The sequence below is a fragment of the Pristiophorus japonicus genome, chromosome 9 (assembly GCF_044704955.1).
Source record: "Pristiophorus japonicus isolate sPriJap1 chromosome 9, sPriJap1.hap1, whole genome shotgun sequence".
NCBI classification, from domain to species: Eukaryota; Metazoa; Chordata; class Chondrichthyes; family Pristiophoridae; genus Pristiophorus; species Pristiophorus japonicus.
The window spans coordinates 161,740,737-161,756,882 of record NC_091985.1 but is presented as its reverse complement, the minus strand read 5'-3'; the positions used below and the strand labels follow the sequence as shown (position 1 = coordinate 161,756,882).

Sequence of the window (16,146 nt, the reverse complement as noted above, 5' to 3'; positions counted from 1 at the left end):
GTCATTTCCAGAAATAGGTTTTAAGCAAAATAAAACATTAGAAAACTTTATGGGTCTCAAATTGCAGTTGGAGGCTACCCGCCTCCAACCAGCAAAAAGTCTACCAATTTGCCTTCTGCCTCAGGATCCATGCAAACGTGCGCTTCTGGATCTGTCGGCCCGAGTACAGGCCCACGTACTCAAAGGGCGCAGGCATTTTGCAAGCGCCCTTGGGATCACCAATGGAAGGCGATCCCCGTTCCAGCTTATGGGCATTCAGTATGTACAGAAACCCCATAAACATGAAAGGGGATCACATGAAACCACATTTAACAAATAAAATTAAAACATTACATATTTAAAATTAAATAAAGTAGGATATAATTTAAACATTTAAAACAAAAATTGAAAGGGGTTAAAAAGGTAGCCATCACAGAAACGTATTTAATTATGTAACTGGAAAATACTTATTGCTTTCTGTTTATTATCCCAGAAAAATATTACTCGAGTTTAGGGCTGAAATTGCAGATCGAACTGGTTGGGGGCGGCAACATTTCAGAGGCCGGACATTTAGCAGCCGGTGCAGAATTGGGCTTAGCACCCTTGACAGGAAGTGGAGCATGGTGTCGGACGCTTCACTTCCTCTCGGGGCCGCTAACGGGGCGAACATCGGAGCACTGCACAGCCTCTCCATGTAGCGCCGACGTGTTCCATGGGTCCTCCCACCTCCCTTAAAGGGGAGGGACGCTGCAAGCTGTGCACAGCTGTTAATGGGCCTCCACTCGGCCACTAGGAATGCGAGGTGCATTGGCCACAATCTGGCACCAAAACAGAGTGCTGGGCTGCACCATCGCGGCACGGACCCCGCTAAATCAGTAGAGTAAGGCCCGACTGGCAAGTCGCCAAAAAGAACGGCGGCACGCACTTCCCCTTTAAGTTTGCCATGTGAACAAAGTGCAGCCCAGTTTGCAACCCACGAGGCTGGCGCTGACATCGCCCACGGCAGCCTAACAGGGCGCTGCCCAATTTCAGAATAAGGAACCGCCCATTTCAAACTGGGACGAGGAGAAATTTCTTCTGAGGGTTGTAAATCTATGGAATTCTCTGCCCCAGAGAGCTGTGGAGGCTGGGTCACTGAATGTATTTAAGGCAGAGACACAGATTTTTGAGCGATACGGGAATAAGGGGTTATGGGGAGCGGGCAGGGAAGTGGAGCCGAGTCCATGATCAGATCAGCTATGATCTTATTGAATGGCAGAGCAGGCTCGATGGGCCGAATGGCCTACTCCTGCTCCTATTTCTTATGTTATGTTCTGTCGTGGCAATGATGTCATCGCTGGGGGCTTTGCGACCTGGGGTGCTCGACGCCAAAGGCAGGGGAATTTCACCTTTTCAGTTAAACGGAGCAGGCCAACTTTGCCAGATGTGTTTCAGAATCGAACGACATCGCCTGTGTTATCTGATCGAACGACATCACCTGTGTTATCTGCGGGCTAATTACAGCTGTGCTAGTTACAGAATAAGTGGACAATCAGCGGCTACAGTATTAGAGCGTATTTTTCCGCTTAACTTGGCTTCAGGCTGGGACCATGGTGGAGTGATCCCCAACAGCTTAAAGTGTGTCAGATCAGATTCTTCTGGGATTTCCACCCCTGGTTACTGCCAGACTCTGCCACCTCCAACGATTTCAGCATCCCTTCAAATTATCCCAGGCCCAGAGCTCCCAGCCTGGAACCCCTCAAATGGGACCCATGCTTGGCCTGCTGCAGACTGGTATGCCTCATCTCACTTTGGTGTACTGACCTGTGGAAGTGGGACTCCCAGCTTTGTATAACTCTTCTTTGGATCTACTATCCTTAATTTATTGTTAGCCATGGTTGGGCCACTTTTCCTTGTGTTTTTATGCCAGAAAGGAATGTATAACTGTTGCAATTCATGCATTCGTTCCTTAAATATTAGCTTTTGCCGATCCACCGTCATGACTTTTAATGAATCTTCCCAATCTATCATAGCCAATTCATTCCTCATACCTTTGTAGTTTCCTTTGTTTAGATTTAGGATCCTAGTTTCGGATTGGACTACTTCACTTTCCACCTTCATAAGAAATGCAATCATATTATGGTCACTCTTCCCTAAAGGACCCCACACAACAAGACTGTTAATTAACCCCTTCTCATTACACAATACCCAATCTAGGATAGCATGTTCCCTAATAGGCTCAACATACTGGTCTTAAAAAAAAAAAATCTCGTACACGCTCCAGGAATTCATCTGCCACGGTATTATTACTAATTTGGTTTGGTTAGTCTATATGTAGATTAAAGTCACCTACGATTACTGTAGTACCCTTGCTACATGCATCTCTAATTTCCTGTTTGATGCCATCCCCTACACTACCACTACTGTTTGGAGGCTTATAGACAACTCCCACCAATGTTTTCTGCCCCTTGGTGCTCCTTAGCTCCACCCAGACTGATTCTGCATCTTGATTTTCTGAGCCAATATCCTCTCACTATTGCTCAGATTTTATCCTTTACTAAATGCCACACCACCCCCTCTTCCTTTTTGCCTGTCCTTCCTAAATATCGAATATCCTTGGATATTCAGTTCCCAACCCTGGTCATCCTGCAACAATGTCTTCGCAATTGCAACTATATCGTATCTATTTGCGCTGTTAAATTGTCTACCTTCTTAAAGATGCAATGCTTTTAAATTTGTCTTATTAGACATTTTAACATTATTTTGAACTATAGCCCTATTTTTTCTTACCTGGACCCTATTTGCTAGTGCACTCTGTCCCTTCCGGAGATAATCTGGTTATCCTTACCACAATCAATCACTTTCCTGCATTGCTTCCTCCTCTGTTCGTTAGCATTCTAGATTGCTCTCTACTGCGGCCATCCTTCCCCCCCGCCCCCTTATTTAGTGTAAAGCCCTGTCTACCTCCCTAGTTAGTCGGTGTGCAAGAACTCTGGTCCCAGCATAGTTCAGGTGTAGTCCGTCCCCACGGAACAGCTCTCTCTCTCCCGAGTATTGGTGCCAGTGCCCCACAAATCAAAACCCACTTCTCCAACACCAACCTCTGAGCCATGCATTCGTCTCCCTGATTCTATTGACCCTATGCCAATTTGCTCGTGGCTCAGGTAATAATGCAGAGATTATTACCTTTGTGGTTCTGCTTTTCAATTTAGTCCCTAACTGTTCAAACTCGCAACAAAACCTCTCCGAGTCCTACCCATGTCATTGGTACCTACATGAACCTTTACCCTAGCACCAGGTAGGCAACACAGCCTTCGGGATGCAGAGAACCCTATCTATCTATCTCCCTAACTATACTGTCCTCTACTACAACCGCCTGCCACTTTACTCCCCCCACTTGAATGGCTTTCTGCACCACAGTGCCTTGGTCAGTCTGCTCATCTTGAGGATTGGGAGCAGTTTAGAATTCAGAAAAAAAGGACAAAGATTGATTAAGAGGGGGGAAAAAAAAAAAAGTGTGAGTGTAAACTTGCAAGTAACAAAAACAGACTGCAAAAGTTTCTACAAGTACGTAAAAAGAAAAAGATTAGTGAAGACAAATGTAGGTCCTTTACAGACAAACGGGAGAATTTGTAATGGTGAACAAGGAAATGGCAGAATTAAATACTTCGGTTCTGTCTTCATGGAAGAGGACACAAATAACATCCCAGAAATGCTAGGGAACCAAGGGTCTAGTGAGCAAGAGGAATTACAGGAAATGATTATTAGTAAGAAAATTTACTGCTGGAGAAACTAATGGGACTGAAGGATGATAAATCCCCAGGGCCTGATGATCTGCATCCCAGTGTACTAAAAGAGGCAGCCATGGAAATAGTGGATGCATTGATTGTCATTTTCCAAAATTCTATAGATTATGGAACAGTTCCTGCAGATTGGAGGGTGGCAAATATAATTCCACTATTTCAAAGGGGGGGTGGGGTGGGGAAAGAGAAAACGAAACTACAGACCGGTTAGCCTCACATCAGTAGTACACAAAACGCTGGAATCTATTATAAAGGATGTGATAAAAGCACACTTAGTTAATAACAGGATTAAACAAAGTCAATATGGAATTATGAAAGGAAAATCATGTTTGACAAACCTACTGGAGTTTGTTGAGGATGTAACTGATAGAATAGATAAGGGAGAACCAGTGGATGTCGTGTATTTGGCTTTTGATAAAGTCCCACATAAGAGGTTCGTGTGTAAAATTAAAGCCTATGTGCATATGTATGATTTAAATGGGGATGGCTTGGGAAGTGTCGATGTAGAGGGACCTGGATGTCCTTGTACACCAGTCATTGAAAGCAAACATGTAGGTGCAGCAAACAGTTAGGAAGGCAAATGGTATGTTGGCCTCCATTGCAAGAGGATGAGTACAGGAGCACTCTTGCTAGAGTTATACAGGGCCTTGGTGAAACTGCACCTGAAGTATTGTGTGCAGTTTTGGTCTCCTTACCCAAGAAAGTATATACTTGCCATAGAGGTAGTGCAGCAAAGGTTCACCAGACTGATTCCTGGGATGGCAGGACTGTTGTATGAGAGATGGGTCGACTAGGCTTGTATTCACTAGAGTTTAGAAGGATGAGGGGGGATCTCATTGAAATGTATAAAATTTTTGATGGGGTCGAACAGACTGGATGCAGGGAGGATGTTTCCCCTGGCTGGGAAGTATAGAACAAGGGGTCACAGTCTCAGGATACGGGGTAGGAAATTTAGGACCGAGATGAGGAGAAATGTTTTCACTCAGAGGGTGGTGAACTTGTGGAATTCTCTACCACAGAAGGCTGTGGAGGCCAAGTCACTGAATATATTTAAGAGGGAAATAGATAGATTTCTGGGGAAAAAGCAGGAATATGGTGTTGAGATAGAGGATCAGCCATGATCATATAGAATGGTGGTGCAGACTCGAAGGGCCGAATGGCTTACTACTGGTCCTATTTTCTATGTTTCTAGGAGTACCTGGCTCCACCCCCTTTGACATGCCAGGTATTGTAAGGGCCGGTGGGATGCTTCGCCCTTTAATTCGTTGATTGGGATTTCCCAACTGATGTCAGGAAAGACCCAACCTTTTCCTGAACTGTCCCGCCGGACTCTCATTGGAGTTACAGCAGGAATTCAGCAGAACAGTGCAGGGAATGAAGTCTAGTATCTTTTCTCTTGCACATGCTCCCACTCTGAAAATAAGTGTGACACATTCTTACTTTCCTATTAATTATTCAGAGCTTTAATTAAATGTAATGTGTGTAATCGAACCTGCAGTGAAATAAAATAGATCTGCTGTGGGATTCAGTGCCCCCAAACCCGACCCCGTTTCTACAGTGCATGTCAGACCACAAAAGCACAAATTGCACCCAAAGGGAGGATTGCATTCCATCAAATGATGCCATTGTAGCTAAGAATTTAAATGAGAATACCAGAAGTAACTTCTCTGTACAGTAAATGGTTATCTGCAGTGAATAACAGGCTTTATTGTTTATTCCCGGGCAGTTTTCAATTTCATAACTCAAAGTTCTCAATGGCAGGTTTTAGATCGGACTCGAGCCCTTGCCTCGGCTGTAGGATCCTTATATACCGTCAAAGTACATGAACAAAAAATGCATGACCAACTAAAGACATTTTTCTCAGAGGTTTAGCTCATTAATGTTTGAGTTCATCGGATGATTATAATGGAGCTTCAGTCAAGACTTTGAAAGGTAATTGTTGCAAGGTGGAGATTTGTAATAAGGTATTTATTTTCTAATTTAAAAGCACTGACCTTTCTTGGGTACACTTCTACAACACTGGCAACCTTCAGTGATTATTAGTTCATGTATTACAACAGCAATTAAACGTCAACAGTACTTCATTGGCTGTAAAGCACTTTGGGACATCCAGAGGTTGTGAAAGGTGCTATATAAATGCAAGTCTTTATCTAGAGGATAAATGTTGTCTAGATATTCAACCGCAGGAGGCATCATAACCAAACCCAGTCCTGTCCTTACCCAACATCCATCAAATACCATCATAGACAGCCCCTCAGAATCGAGGAAGACTTGCTTCCACTCTTAGCACGAGTCCTTAGATGGCTGAACAGTCCACTATGAGAACCACAGTCCCTGTCACAGGTGGGACAGAGAGTCATTGAGGGAAGGGATGGGTGGGACAGGTTTGCCGCTCGCTTTTGCCACTGCTTGTGCTTGATTTCTGCATGCTCCCGTCGATGAGACTCTAGGTGCTTAGCGCCCTCCCGGATGCACTTCCTCCACTTAGGGCGGTCTTTGGCCAGGGAATCCCAGGTGTCGGTGGGGATGATGCACTATTAGGGAGGCTTTGAGGGTGTCCTTGTAACGTTTCCTCTGTCCACCCATGGCTCGTTTGCCATGAAGGAGTTCTGAGTAGAGCGCTTGCTTTGGGAGTCTCGTGTCTGGCATGCGGACAATGTGGCCTGCCCAGCAGAGCTGATCAAGTATGGTCAGTGCTTCAATGCTGGGGATGTTAGCCTGGACGAGGACACTAATGTTGGTGCATCTGTCCTCCCAGGGGATTTTTAGGAGGCATCGTTGGTGGTATTTCTCCAGCGACTTGTGTCTACTGTACATGGTCCATGTGATCAAATACACAGCCAGAGGTGGATGGAGAGCAATCAGGAATGGGAATGCAGATCGAATTTTCCCCTCTCCTTAGTCCATGATGCTGAGGCCAACTATAGCATTCCAACTGCTAGCCCAAGACTCAGCAGAGACCAGGGACTGAGCATGGGGCCTTCCTACAACTCTAGGTGGTGCATTGATCAGCTGAGCTTTTGGGGTATTCCATAGTTCACTTGCACTTTATAGCAGTGATAACTACTCGTTTACTAAAAAAATCTTGGTTTCTGGAGAAAGACAAGGGACCAGGAGTAGGCTATTGAGACTGCTTCGCCATTTTGTTAGCAGTGCCATCGCTCATTATTCTAATCCAGTTCCCAACATTGCTCCACATCTCTTAATACCCTCATCTCTAGTCCCAAGTAAGTATCCATCTGAACTGATGCTGCAGCTATGGCCTTCTAGACAGCGCATTTCACATTTGCAAAACCCTTCGTGGAGAAGTGTTTTGTGGATTCACTTTTAAAAGACTGAAAGAATGAACTACATCTATATAGCACCGTAACACACTAAATGGAGTGTAATTGAGTGTGACACATTTGGGTATGGCCAATGCCAAGGGTTCGGGCGGGAAAGGAGTTGCAACTCTATGATCTTATTGAAATAAAAACAGAAAATGCTGGAAATCTCAGGTGGTCAGGCAGCATGAGGAGAGAAACAGTTAACGTTTCAGGTCTGTGACCCTTTGTCAGAGTTCTAATGAAGGGTCATCAACCTGAAACGTTAACTCTGTTTCTCTCTCCACTGATGCTGCCTGACCCACTGAGAATTCCAGCATTTTCTGTTTTTATTTCAGATTCCAGCATCTGCAGAATTTTGCTTTTGTATGATCTTATTGAATGGCAGAGCAGGCTCGAGGGGCCTTATGGCCTACACCTGTTCCTATTTCTTATGTTCTTAGTGTAATCCCATGCTGAGCTCTGAACTCGTCTGTTGAAAGTGAAAGAGACCATGGTATTATAACACACAAAAGTCTCTAAAGGTCCACGACCAATGGTGAGGGACTGTAATGAAAACAAGTATTAGGATGTACAGCCAGGACAATCAAATATGAAATAAAAAGCACCATAGTGTCCTTGTACAAGACCTTGGCTAGGCCCATCTTGAATACTTTGTCCAGTTCTGGTCCCCTCAAACAGTGAGAGATAAGGAAGCCATGTAAAAAAAGGTTAAGGAGGGCCACTAGATTAATACCTCGTTTAAAAACCCTTAGCTGCCACAACAGACCTGGGAAACTGGGTCTTTTCACTCTAGAAAAGCATAGACTTCAAGGAGACTTGATTACATTATTCGAAATGAAGGAACTGTGTACACGTGGACAGATAATTTGACTTATGTTAGGTAGGGAGAACATAATAGGAACATGAGTAGGCCATACAGCCCCTCGAACCTGCTTCGCCATTCAATAAGATCATGGGTGATCTGATCATGGACTCAGCTCCACTTCCCCACCCGCTCCCCATATCCCTTAAGAAACTGTCTATTTCGGTCTTAAATTTATTCAATGTCCTAGCTTGCACAGCTCTGAGGCAGTGAATTCCACAGATTTACAATCCTCTGAAGAAATTTCTCCTCATCTCAGTTATAAATGGGTGGCACCTTATTTTAAGATTACGCCCTCTAGTTCTAGTCTCCCCCATCAGTGGAAACATCCTCTGCATAGAAACATAGAAAATAGGTGTAGGAGTAGGCCATTCGGCCCTTCGAGCCTGCACCACCATTCAATAAGATCATGGGTGATCATTCCTTCAGTACCCCTTTCCTCCTTTCTCGCCATACCCCTTGATCCCCTTAACCGCAAGGGCCATATCTAACTTCCTCTTGAACATATCCAATGAACTGGCATCAACAACTCTCTGCGGCAGAAAATTCCACAGGTTAACAACTCTGAAGAAGTTTCTCCGCATCTCAGTCCTAAATGGCCTACCCCTTACCCCAAGACGATGTCCCCTGGTTCTGGACTTCCCCAACATCGAGAACATTCTTCCTGCATCTAACCTGTCCAGTCCCGTTGAATCTTGTATGTTTCTATGAGATCCCCTCTCATCCTTCTGAACGCCAGTGAATAAAGGCCCAGTTGATCCAGTCTCTCCTCATATGACAGCCCAGCCATCCCTGGAGTCAGTCTGGTGAACCTTTGCTGCACTCCCTCAATAGCAAGAACTAGGAAACCAAAACTGAACACAATATTCCAGGGTGAGGTCTCACTAAGGCCCTGTACTACTGCAGTAAGACCTCTCTGCTCCTATATTTAAATCCCCAGCTATGAAGGCCAAAATACCATTTGCCTTCTTTACCACCTGCTGTACCTGCATGCCCACTTTGTGACTGATGAACCATGACACCCAGGTCTTGTTGTACCTCCCCTTTTTCTAGTCTGCCGCCATTCAGATAATATTCTGCCTTCGTGTTTTTGCCCCCAAAATGGATAACCTCACACTTATCCACATTATACTGCATCTGCCATGTATTTGCCCACTCACCTAATCTGTCCAAGTTACCCTGCAGCCTCTTAGCGTCCTCCTCACAGCTCACACCACCACCCAGTTTAGTGTCATCCGCAAACTTGGAGATATTACACTCTATTCCTTCATCTAAATCATTAACGTATATTGTAAAGAGCTGGGGTCCCAGCACCAAGCCCTGCGGCACCCCACTAGTAACTGCCTGCCATTCTGAAAAGGACCCGTTTATCCCGACTCTCTGCTTCCTATCTGCCAACCAGTTCTCTATCCACGTCAATACATTACCCCCAATACCATGCGTTTTGATTTTGTACACCAATCTCTTGTGCGGGACCTTGTCAAAAGCCTTTTGAAAGTCCAAATACACCACATCCACTGGTTCTCCCTTGTCCACTCTACTAGTTACATCCTCAAAAAATTCCAGAAGATTCGTCAAGCATGATTTCCCTTTCATAAATCCATGCTGACTCGGTCCAATCCTGTCACTGCTTTCCAAATGGGCTGCTATTTCATCCTTAATGACGGATTCCAACATTTTCCCCACTACTGATGTCAGGCTAATCGGTCTATAATTACCCACTTTCTCTCCCTACTTTTTAAAAAAAAAGTGGTGTTACATTAGCTACCCTCCAGTCCATAGGAACTGATCCAGAGTCGATAGATTGTTGGAAAATGAACAATGCATCCACTATTTCTAGGGCCTCTTCCTTAAGTACTCTGGGATGCAGACTATCAGGACCCGGGGATTTATCGGCCTTTAATCCCATCAATTTCCCTAACACAAATTCCTGCCCAAGAAGAAGGATATCTTTCAGTTCCTCATTCTCACTAGACCCAGTTCCCTAGTACATTCGGAAGGTTATTTGTATCTTCCTTTGTGAAGACAGAACCAAAGTATTGGTTCAATTGGTCTGCCATTTCTTTGTTCCCCATTATAAATTCACCTGAATCCAACTGCAAGGGACCTATGTTTGTCTTTACTAATATCTTTTTCTCTTCACATATTTATAGAAGCTTTTGCAGTCAGTTTTTATGTTCCCGGCAAGCTTCCTCTCGTACATTAAACCCTTAGTTCTCCTCTGTTGAATTCTAAATTTCTCCCAGTCCTCAGGTTTGTTGCTTTTTCTAGCCAATTTATATGCCTCTTTCTTGGTTTTAACACTATCCTTAATTTCCCTTGTTAGCCATGGTTGAGCCACCTTCCCAGTTTTATTTTTACTCCAGACAGGGATGTAGAATTGCTGAAGTTCATCCATGTGATCTCTAAATGTTTGCCATTGCTTATCCACCATCAACCCTTTAAGTATCCTCTGCCAGTCTATTCTAGCCAATTCACACCTCATACCGTCAAAGTTACCTTTCCTTAAGTTCAGGACCCTAGTTTCCGAATTAACTGTGCCACTCTCCATCTTAATAAGGAATTCTACCATATTATGGACACTTTTTCCCCCAAAGGGTCTCGCACAACAAGATTGCTAATTAGTCCCTTCTCATTACACATCACCCAGTCTAGGATGGCCAGCTCCCTGGTTGGTTCCTCGACACATTGGTCTAGAAAACCATCCCTAATATACTCCAGGAAATCCTCCTCCACCGCATTGCTACCAGTTAGGTTAGCCCAATCTATATGTAGATTAGATTAAAGTCGCCCATGATTACTGCTGTACCTTTATTGCACACATCCCTTATTTCTTGTTTGATGCTGTCCCCAGCCTCACTACTACTATTTGGTGGTCTATACACAACTCGCACTAGCTTTTTCTGTCCTTTGGAATTCTGCAGCTCCACCCATACCGATTCCACATCATCCAGGCTAAAGTCCTTCCTTACAATTGCATTGATTTCCTCTTTAACCAGCAATGCCACCCCGCCTCCTTTTCCTTTCTGTCTATCCTTCCTAAATACTGAATACCCTTGGATGTTGAGTTCCCAGCCTTGGTCACCCTGGAGCCATGTCTCCGTGATGCCAATCACATCGTATCCGTTAACTGCTATCTGCGCAGTTAATTCATCCACCTTATTCCGAATACTCCTCGTATTGAGGCACAGCCTTCAGGCTTGTCTTTTTAAACACACTTTGCCCCTTTTGAATCTTGCTGTAATGTGGCCCTTTTTGCTTTGAGTTTCTCTGACCTCCACTTTTACTATTCTCCTTTCTTTCTTTTGCTTCTGCCCCCCTTCTATTTCCCTCTGTCTCCCTGCATAGGTTCCCATCCCTCTGCCATATTAGTTTAACTCCTCCCCAACAGCACTAGCAAACACTCCCCCCTAGGACATTGGTTCCGGTCCTGCCTAGGTGCAGACCGTCCGGTTTGTACTGGTCCCACCTCCCCCAGAACCGGTTCCAATGTCCCAGGAATTTGAAGCCCTCCCTTCTGCACCATTTCTCAAGCCACGTATTCATCTGAGCTATCCTGCGATTCCTACTCTGACTAGCACGTGGCACTGGTAGCAATCCTGAGATTACTACTTTTGAGGTCCTACTTTTTAATTCTTGCATCAACCTTGTTAAGCCCCCTCAATCTTATATGTTTCAATAAGATCACCTCTATTCTTCTGAATTCCAATGGAATAGAGGCCAAACCTACTCAACCTTTCCTCAAGTCAAGCCCCTCATTTCCAGAATCAACCTAGGTGAACCTTCTCTGAACTGCCTCCAAAGCAAGTATATCCTTTCGTAAAAATGGAAACCAAAACTGCACGCAGTATTCCAGGTGTGGCCTCACCAACACCTTCCTACTTTTATATTCCATCCCTTTTGCAATAAAGGCCAAGATTCCATTGGCCTTCCTGATCACTTGCTGTACCTGCATACTATCCTTGTGTTTCATGCACAAATACCCCCAGGTCCCACTGTACTGCAGCACTTTGCAATCTTTCTCCATTTAAATAATAACTTGCTCTTTGATTTTTTTTCTGCCAAAGTGCATGACCCCTCACTTTCCAACATTATACTCCATCTGCCAAATTTTTGCCCACTCACTTAACCTGTATGTCCTTTTGCAGATTGTGTCCTCCTCACACATTGCTTTTCCTCCCATCTTTGTATAGTCAGCAAACTTGGCTACGTTACACTCAGTCCCTTCTTCCAAGTCATTAATACAGATTGTAAATAGTTAGGGTCCCAGCACTGATCTCTGCGGCACCTCACTAGTTACTGATTGCCAACCAGAGAATGAACCATTTATCCCGACTGTTTTCTGTTAGTTAGCCAATCCTCTATCCATGCTAATATATTACCCCCAACCCCGTGAACTTTTATCGTGCAGTAACCTTTTATGTGGCACCTTGTCAACTGCCTTCTGGAATTCCAAATCCACCTTATCCACTGGTTCCCCTTTATCCACCCTGTTCATTACATCTTCAAAGAATTCCAGCAAATTTGTCAAACATGACTTCCCCTTCATAAATCCATGCTGACTCTGCCAGAGACCTGGGTTAAGGTTCAGAAGGCTTTTCTTTTCCCATAGGATCATTGACCTTTGGAATAGGTTGCCAGTTGCGCAGTGGATAAAGATTCACTGCAAACATTCAGGTTCCTGGAAGAGGCGGATATAACCAGGTGCAAAACACAGGTGGGATGTTGGATATAATATACCTCAGTCATCATTATTTTCTCAAACTTGTTTCCATTCAACGTTGGAAGTGAGAGGGGAATGTCACAGAATTCTTTGTTCTCTGAATAGACCTAGGGTTTTTTTTTTTAAATAAACTTTTTTTTGCCTCTCATAGGAACAGGAGTAGGTCATTCAGCCCCTCGAGCCTGTTCCACCATTCAACTAAAACATGGCTGATCAGTATCTCAACTCCATCTGTTTGCTTTGTTTCCATAACCCTTAATACACTTGCCCAACAAGGTACATCAATCTCAGTTTTGAAATTTTCAATTGACTGAGCCTCAGCTTTTTAAGGATGTAGAGTTCCAGATTTCCACTGCCCTGTGTTAAGAGTGCTTTCTGACATAACCCCTGAAAAGCCTAGCTCAAGACTTTGGAATCCAAAACAATTTCTTAATTTGCAGAAAAGACGCCAAATTGAGAGATAGTCAATACGGAGGAGGACTGCAACAAATTATAGGAGGACATTAATAAACTTGCAGAATGGGCATATAATTGGTAAATGAAGTTCAACACCGATAAATGTAAGGTATTACATTTTAGTAGGAAGAATAGGGAGGTCACTTATTACTAGGAGGATGCAAGTCTAGGTGGGGTAGAGGAACAAAGGGATCTTGGAGTACAAATACACAAATCACAAAGTTACGACACAGTTTGGCAAGGCCATAAAAAAGCAAACCAAGCACTAGGCTTTATTTCTAGAGGGATAGAATTGAAAAGTAGAGAAGTTATACTAAACCTGTATCGAACCTTGGTTAGAATATTGCGTATAGTTCTGGTCGCCATATTATAAAAAGCATATAGAGGAACTGGAGAGGGCGCAGGGTGGATTTACAAGGATGATACCAGAAATGCAAGGGTATACATATCAGGAAAGGCTGGGTCTCTTCTCAAAAAAAAAGGCTGAGGGGGAGACCTAATGGAGATCTTTAACATTATGAAAGAATGGATTGACAGAATATATCACTTGTGGGGAAGAGCATAACTAGAGGCCATCAATATAAGATAGTCACCAAGAAATCCAATAGGGAATTCAGAAGAAACTTCTTTACCCAAAGAGTGGTGAGAATGTGGAACTCACTACCACAGGGAATGGTTGAAACAAATAATATAGATGCATTTAAGGAGAGGCTAGACAAGCATGTGAGGGAGAAGGGTTATGCGGATAGATTTAGATGAGGAAAGACAAGAGGTGTGGAGCATGGACTGGTTGGGCCGAATGGCCTGTTACTATGCCGTAGATCCCATGTAATTTTAAGCTTATGCCCCCTTGCTCTGGACAGTTAGAAAATACTCCGATCTATGTTGGGTCCAAAGTGGATGATCTCTCACTTTCCCACACTGAACTCCATCTTCTACAGTTTTGCCCACTCAATCTATCAATGTCCCTTTGAAACAATCTGCTCCCATCTATAGTATTTACTGTGCCACCCAACAGTTTCGTCGACAAACTTAGATATATGGCTAGCTATTCCTTCATCTAAGTCATTGATAAATATAGGGAAAAGCTGAGGCCCAGTACAGATCCTGGAGGGCCACAACTGGAGTACATCTCCATTATCTCTACTCTCCATATCCTACCTCCTAACCAATTCCCTATCTAAACCAATTCCAGGAGATTACTTGGCTGGTGGTGGGTGGGGCGTATTGGGGTTCATGCTGCTTAGTTGCAACATAGAATCATAGAAATTTACAGAATGGAAGGAGGCCATTTCGGTCCATCACATCCACGCCGACTGACCACGAGTTATCCAGCCTCCTAATCCCACTTTCCAGCTCTTGGTCTGTAGCTCTATAAGAACATAAGAAATAGGAACAGGAGTAGGCCACCTGGCCCCCCCCACTATTTAATAAGATCCTGGATGATCTGATCATGGACTCAGCTCCACTTCCCTGTCCACTCCCCATAACCCTTTATTCACTCATCACTCAAAAATCTGTCTTATCTTCTCCTTAAATATATTTAATGACCCAGCCTTCACAGCAGAAAATTCCACAGATTTACAACCCTCAGAAGAGATTCCTCCTCATCTCAGTTTTAAATGGGCGGCCCCTTATTCTGAGACTATGCCCCCCCCCCCCCCCCCCCCATCAGTGGAAATATCCTTTCTGCATTCACCTTGTCTTATGTTTCGATAATATCACCTCATTCTTCTGAACTCCAATATGTATAGGCCCAACCTATCTAGTTAACCCCCTCATATCCGGAATCAACCTAGTGAACCTTCTCTTAACAGCCTCCAATGCAAGTATATCCTTCCTTAAATACAGAGACCAAAACTGTACGCAGTATTCTAGGTGTGGCCTCACCAATACCCTGTATAGTTATAGCAGGACTTCTCTGCTTTTATACTCTATCCCCCTTTCAATAAAGGCCAATATTCCATTTGTCTTCCTGATTACTTGCTGTACCTGCATACTAACTTTTTGTGTTTCATGCACAAGGAACCCAGGTCTCTCTGTACTGCAGCACTTTGCAATTTTTCTCCATTTGAATTATAATTTGCTTTTCTATTGAAGTGGATAACCTCACATTTTCCCACATTATACCCCATCTGCCAAATTTTTGCCCACTTAGCCTATCTATATCCCTTTGCAGATTGTGTCCCCTCACAATTTGCTTTCCCACCCATCTTTGTATCATCAGCAAACTTGGCTACATTACACTCAGTTCTTTCATCCAAGTCATTAATATTGATTGTAAATAGTTGAGGACCCAGCACCGATTCCTGCGGCACCCCACTAGTTACTGTTTGCCAACTGGAAAATGACGCATTTATCCCGACTCTCTGTTTTCAGTTAGCCAATCCTCTACCCATGGTAATATATTACCCCCAACCCCATGAACTTTTATCTTGTGCAGTAACCGTTTATGCGGCACCTTATTTAATGCCTTCTGGAAATCCAAATACAGCACATCCACCGGTTCCCCTTTATCCACCCTGCTCGTTACATCCTGAAAAAACTCCAACAAATTTGTCAAACATGACTTCCCTTTCATAAAATCATGCTAATTCTGCTTGATTCAATTATGCTTTCCCAAATGTTCCACTACCGCTTCCTTAACCGACTCCAGCATTTTCCCAAGGACAGATGTTAGGCTAACTGGTCTATAGTTTCCTGCTTTCTGTCTGCCTCCTTTTTTAAAATAGGGTCGTTACATTTGCGATTTACCAATCCGCTGGGATCGCCCCACAATCCAGGGAATTTGATGGATTGCAACCAATGCATCCACTATCTCTGCAGCCACCACTCAAGATCCTAGGATGTAAGCCATCAGGTCCAGGGGACTTGTCTGCCTTTAGTCCCATTATTTTACAGAGTACTACTTCATTAGCGATAGTGATTGTATTAAGTTCCTCCCTATACTATAGCCCCTTGATTAATCCACTATTGGGATGTTTATAATGTTTTACCACAGGTGAAGACCGAAACAAA

General features: G+C 43.8%; 1 protein-coding gene across 3 annotated transcripts in view; it reads right to left on the bottom strand.

Annotated features, from left to right (window-relative positions):
* LOC139273299 (zinc finger protein 501-like) overlaps positions 1-16,146 on the bottom strand; it is a 32,248-nt gene that overhangs the window by 4,317 nt on the left and 11,785 nt on the right. The window contains exon 1 of one of the 3 annotated variants that reach the window (XM_070890037.1): positions 2,010-2,065. The exons of the other annotated variants lie outside the window; for them this stretch is intronic. The gene's annotated coding sequence lies outside the window, so the exon portion shown is untranslated. Of the gene's footprint in view, positions 1-2,009; positions 2,066-16,146 lie in introns of those variants that run through there. 3 annotated transcript variants of the gene reach the window in all.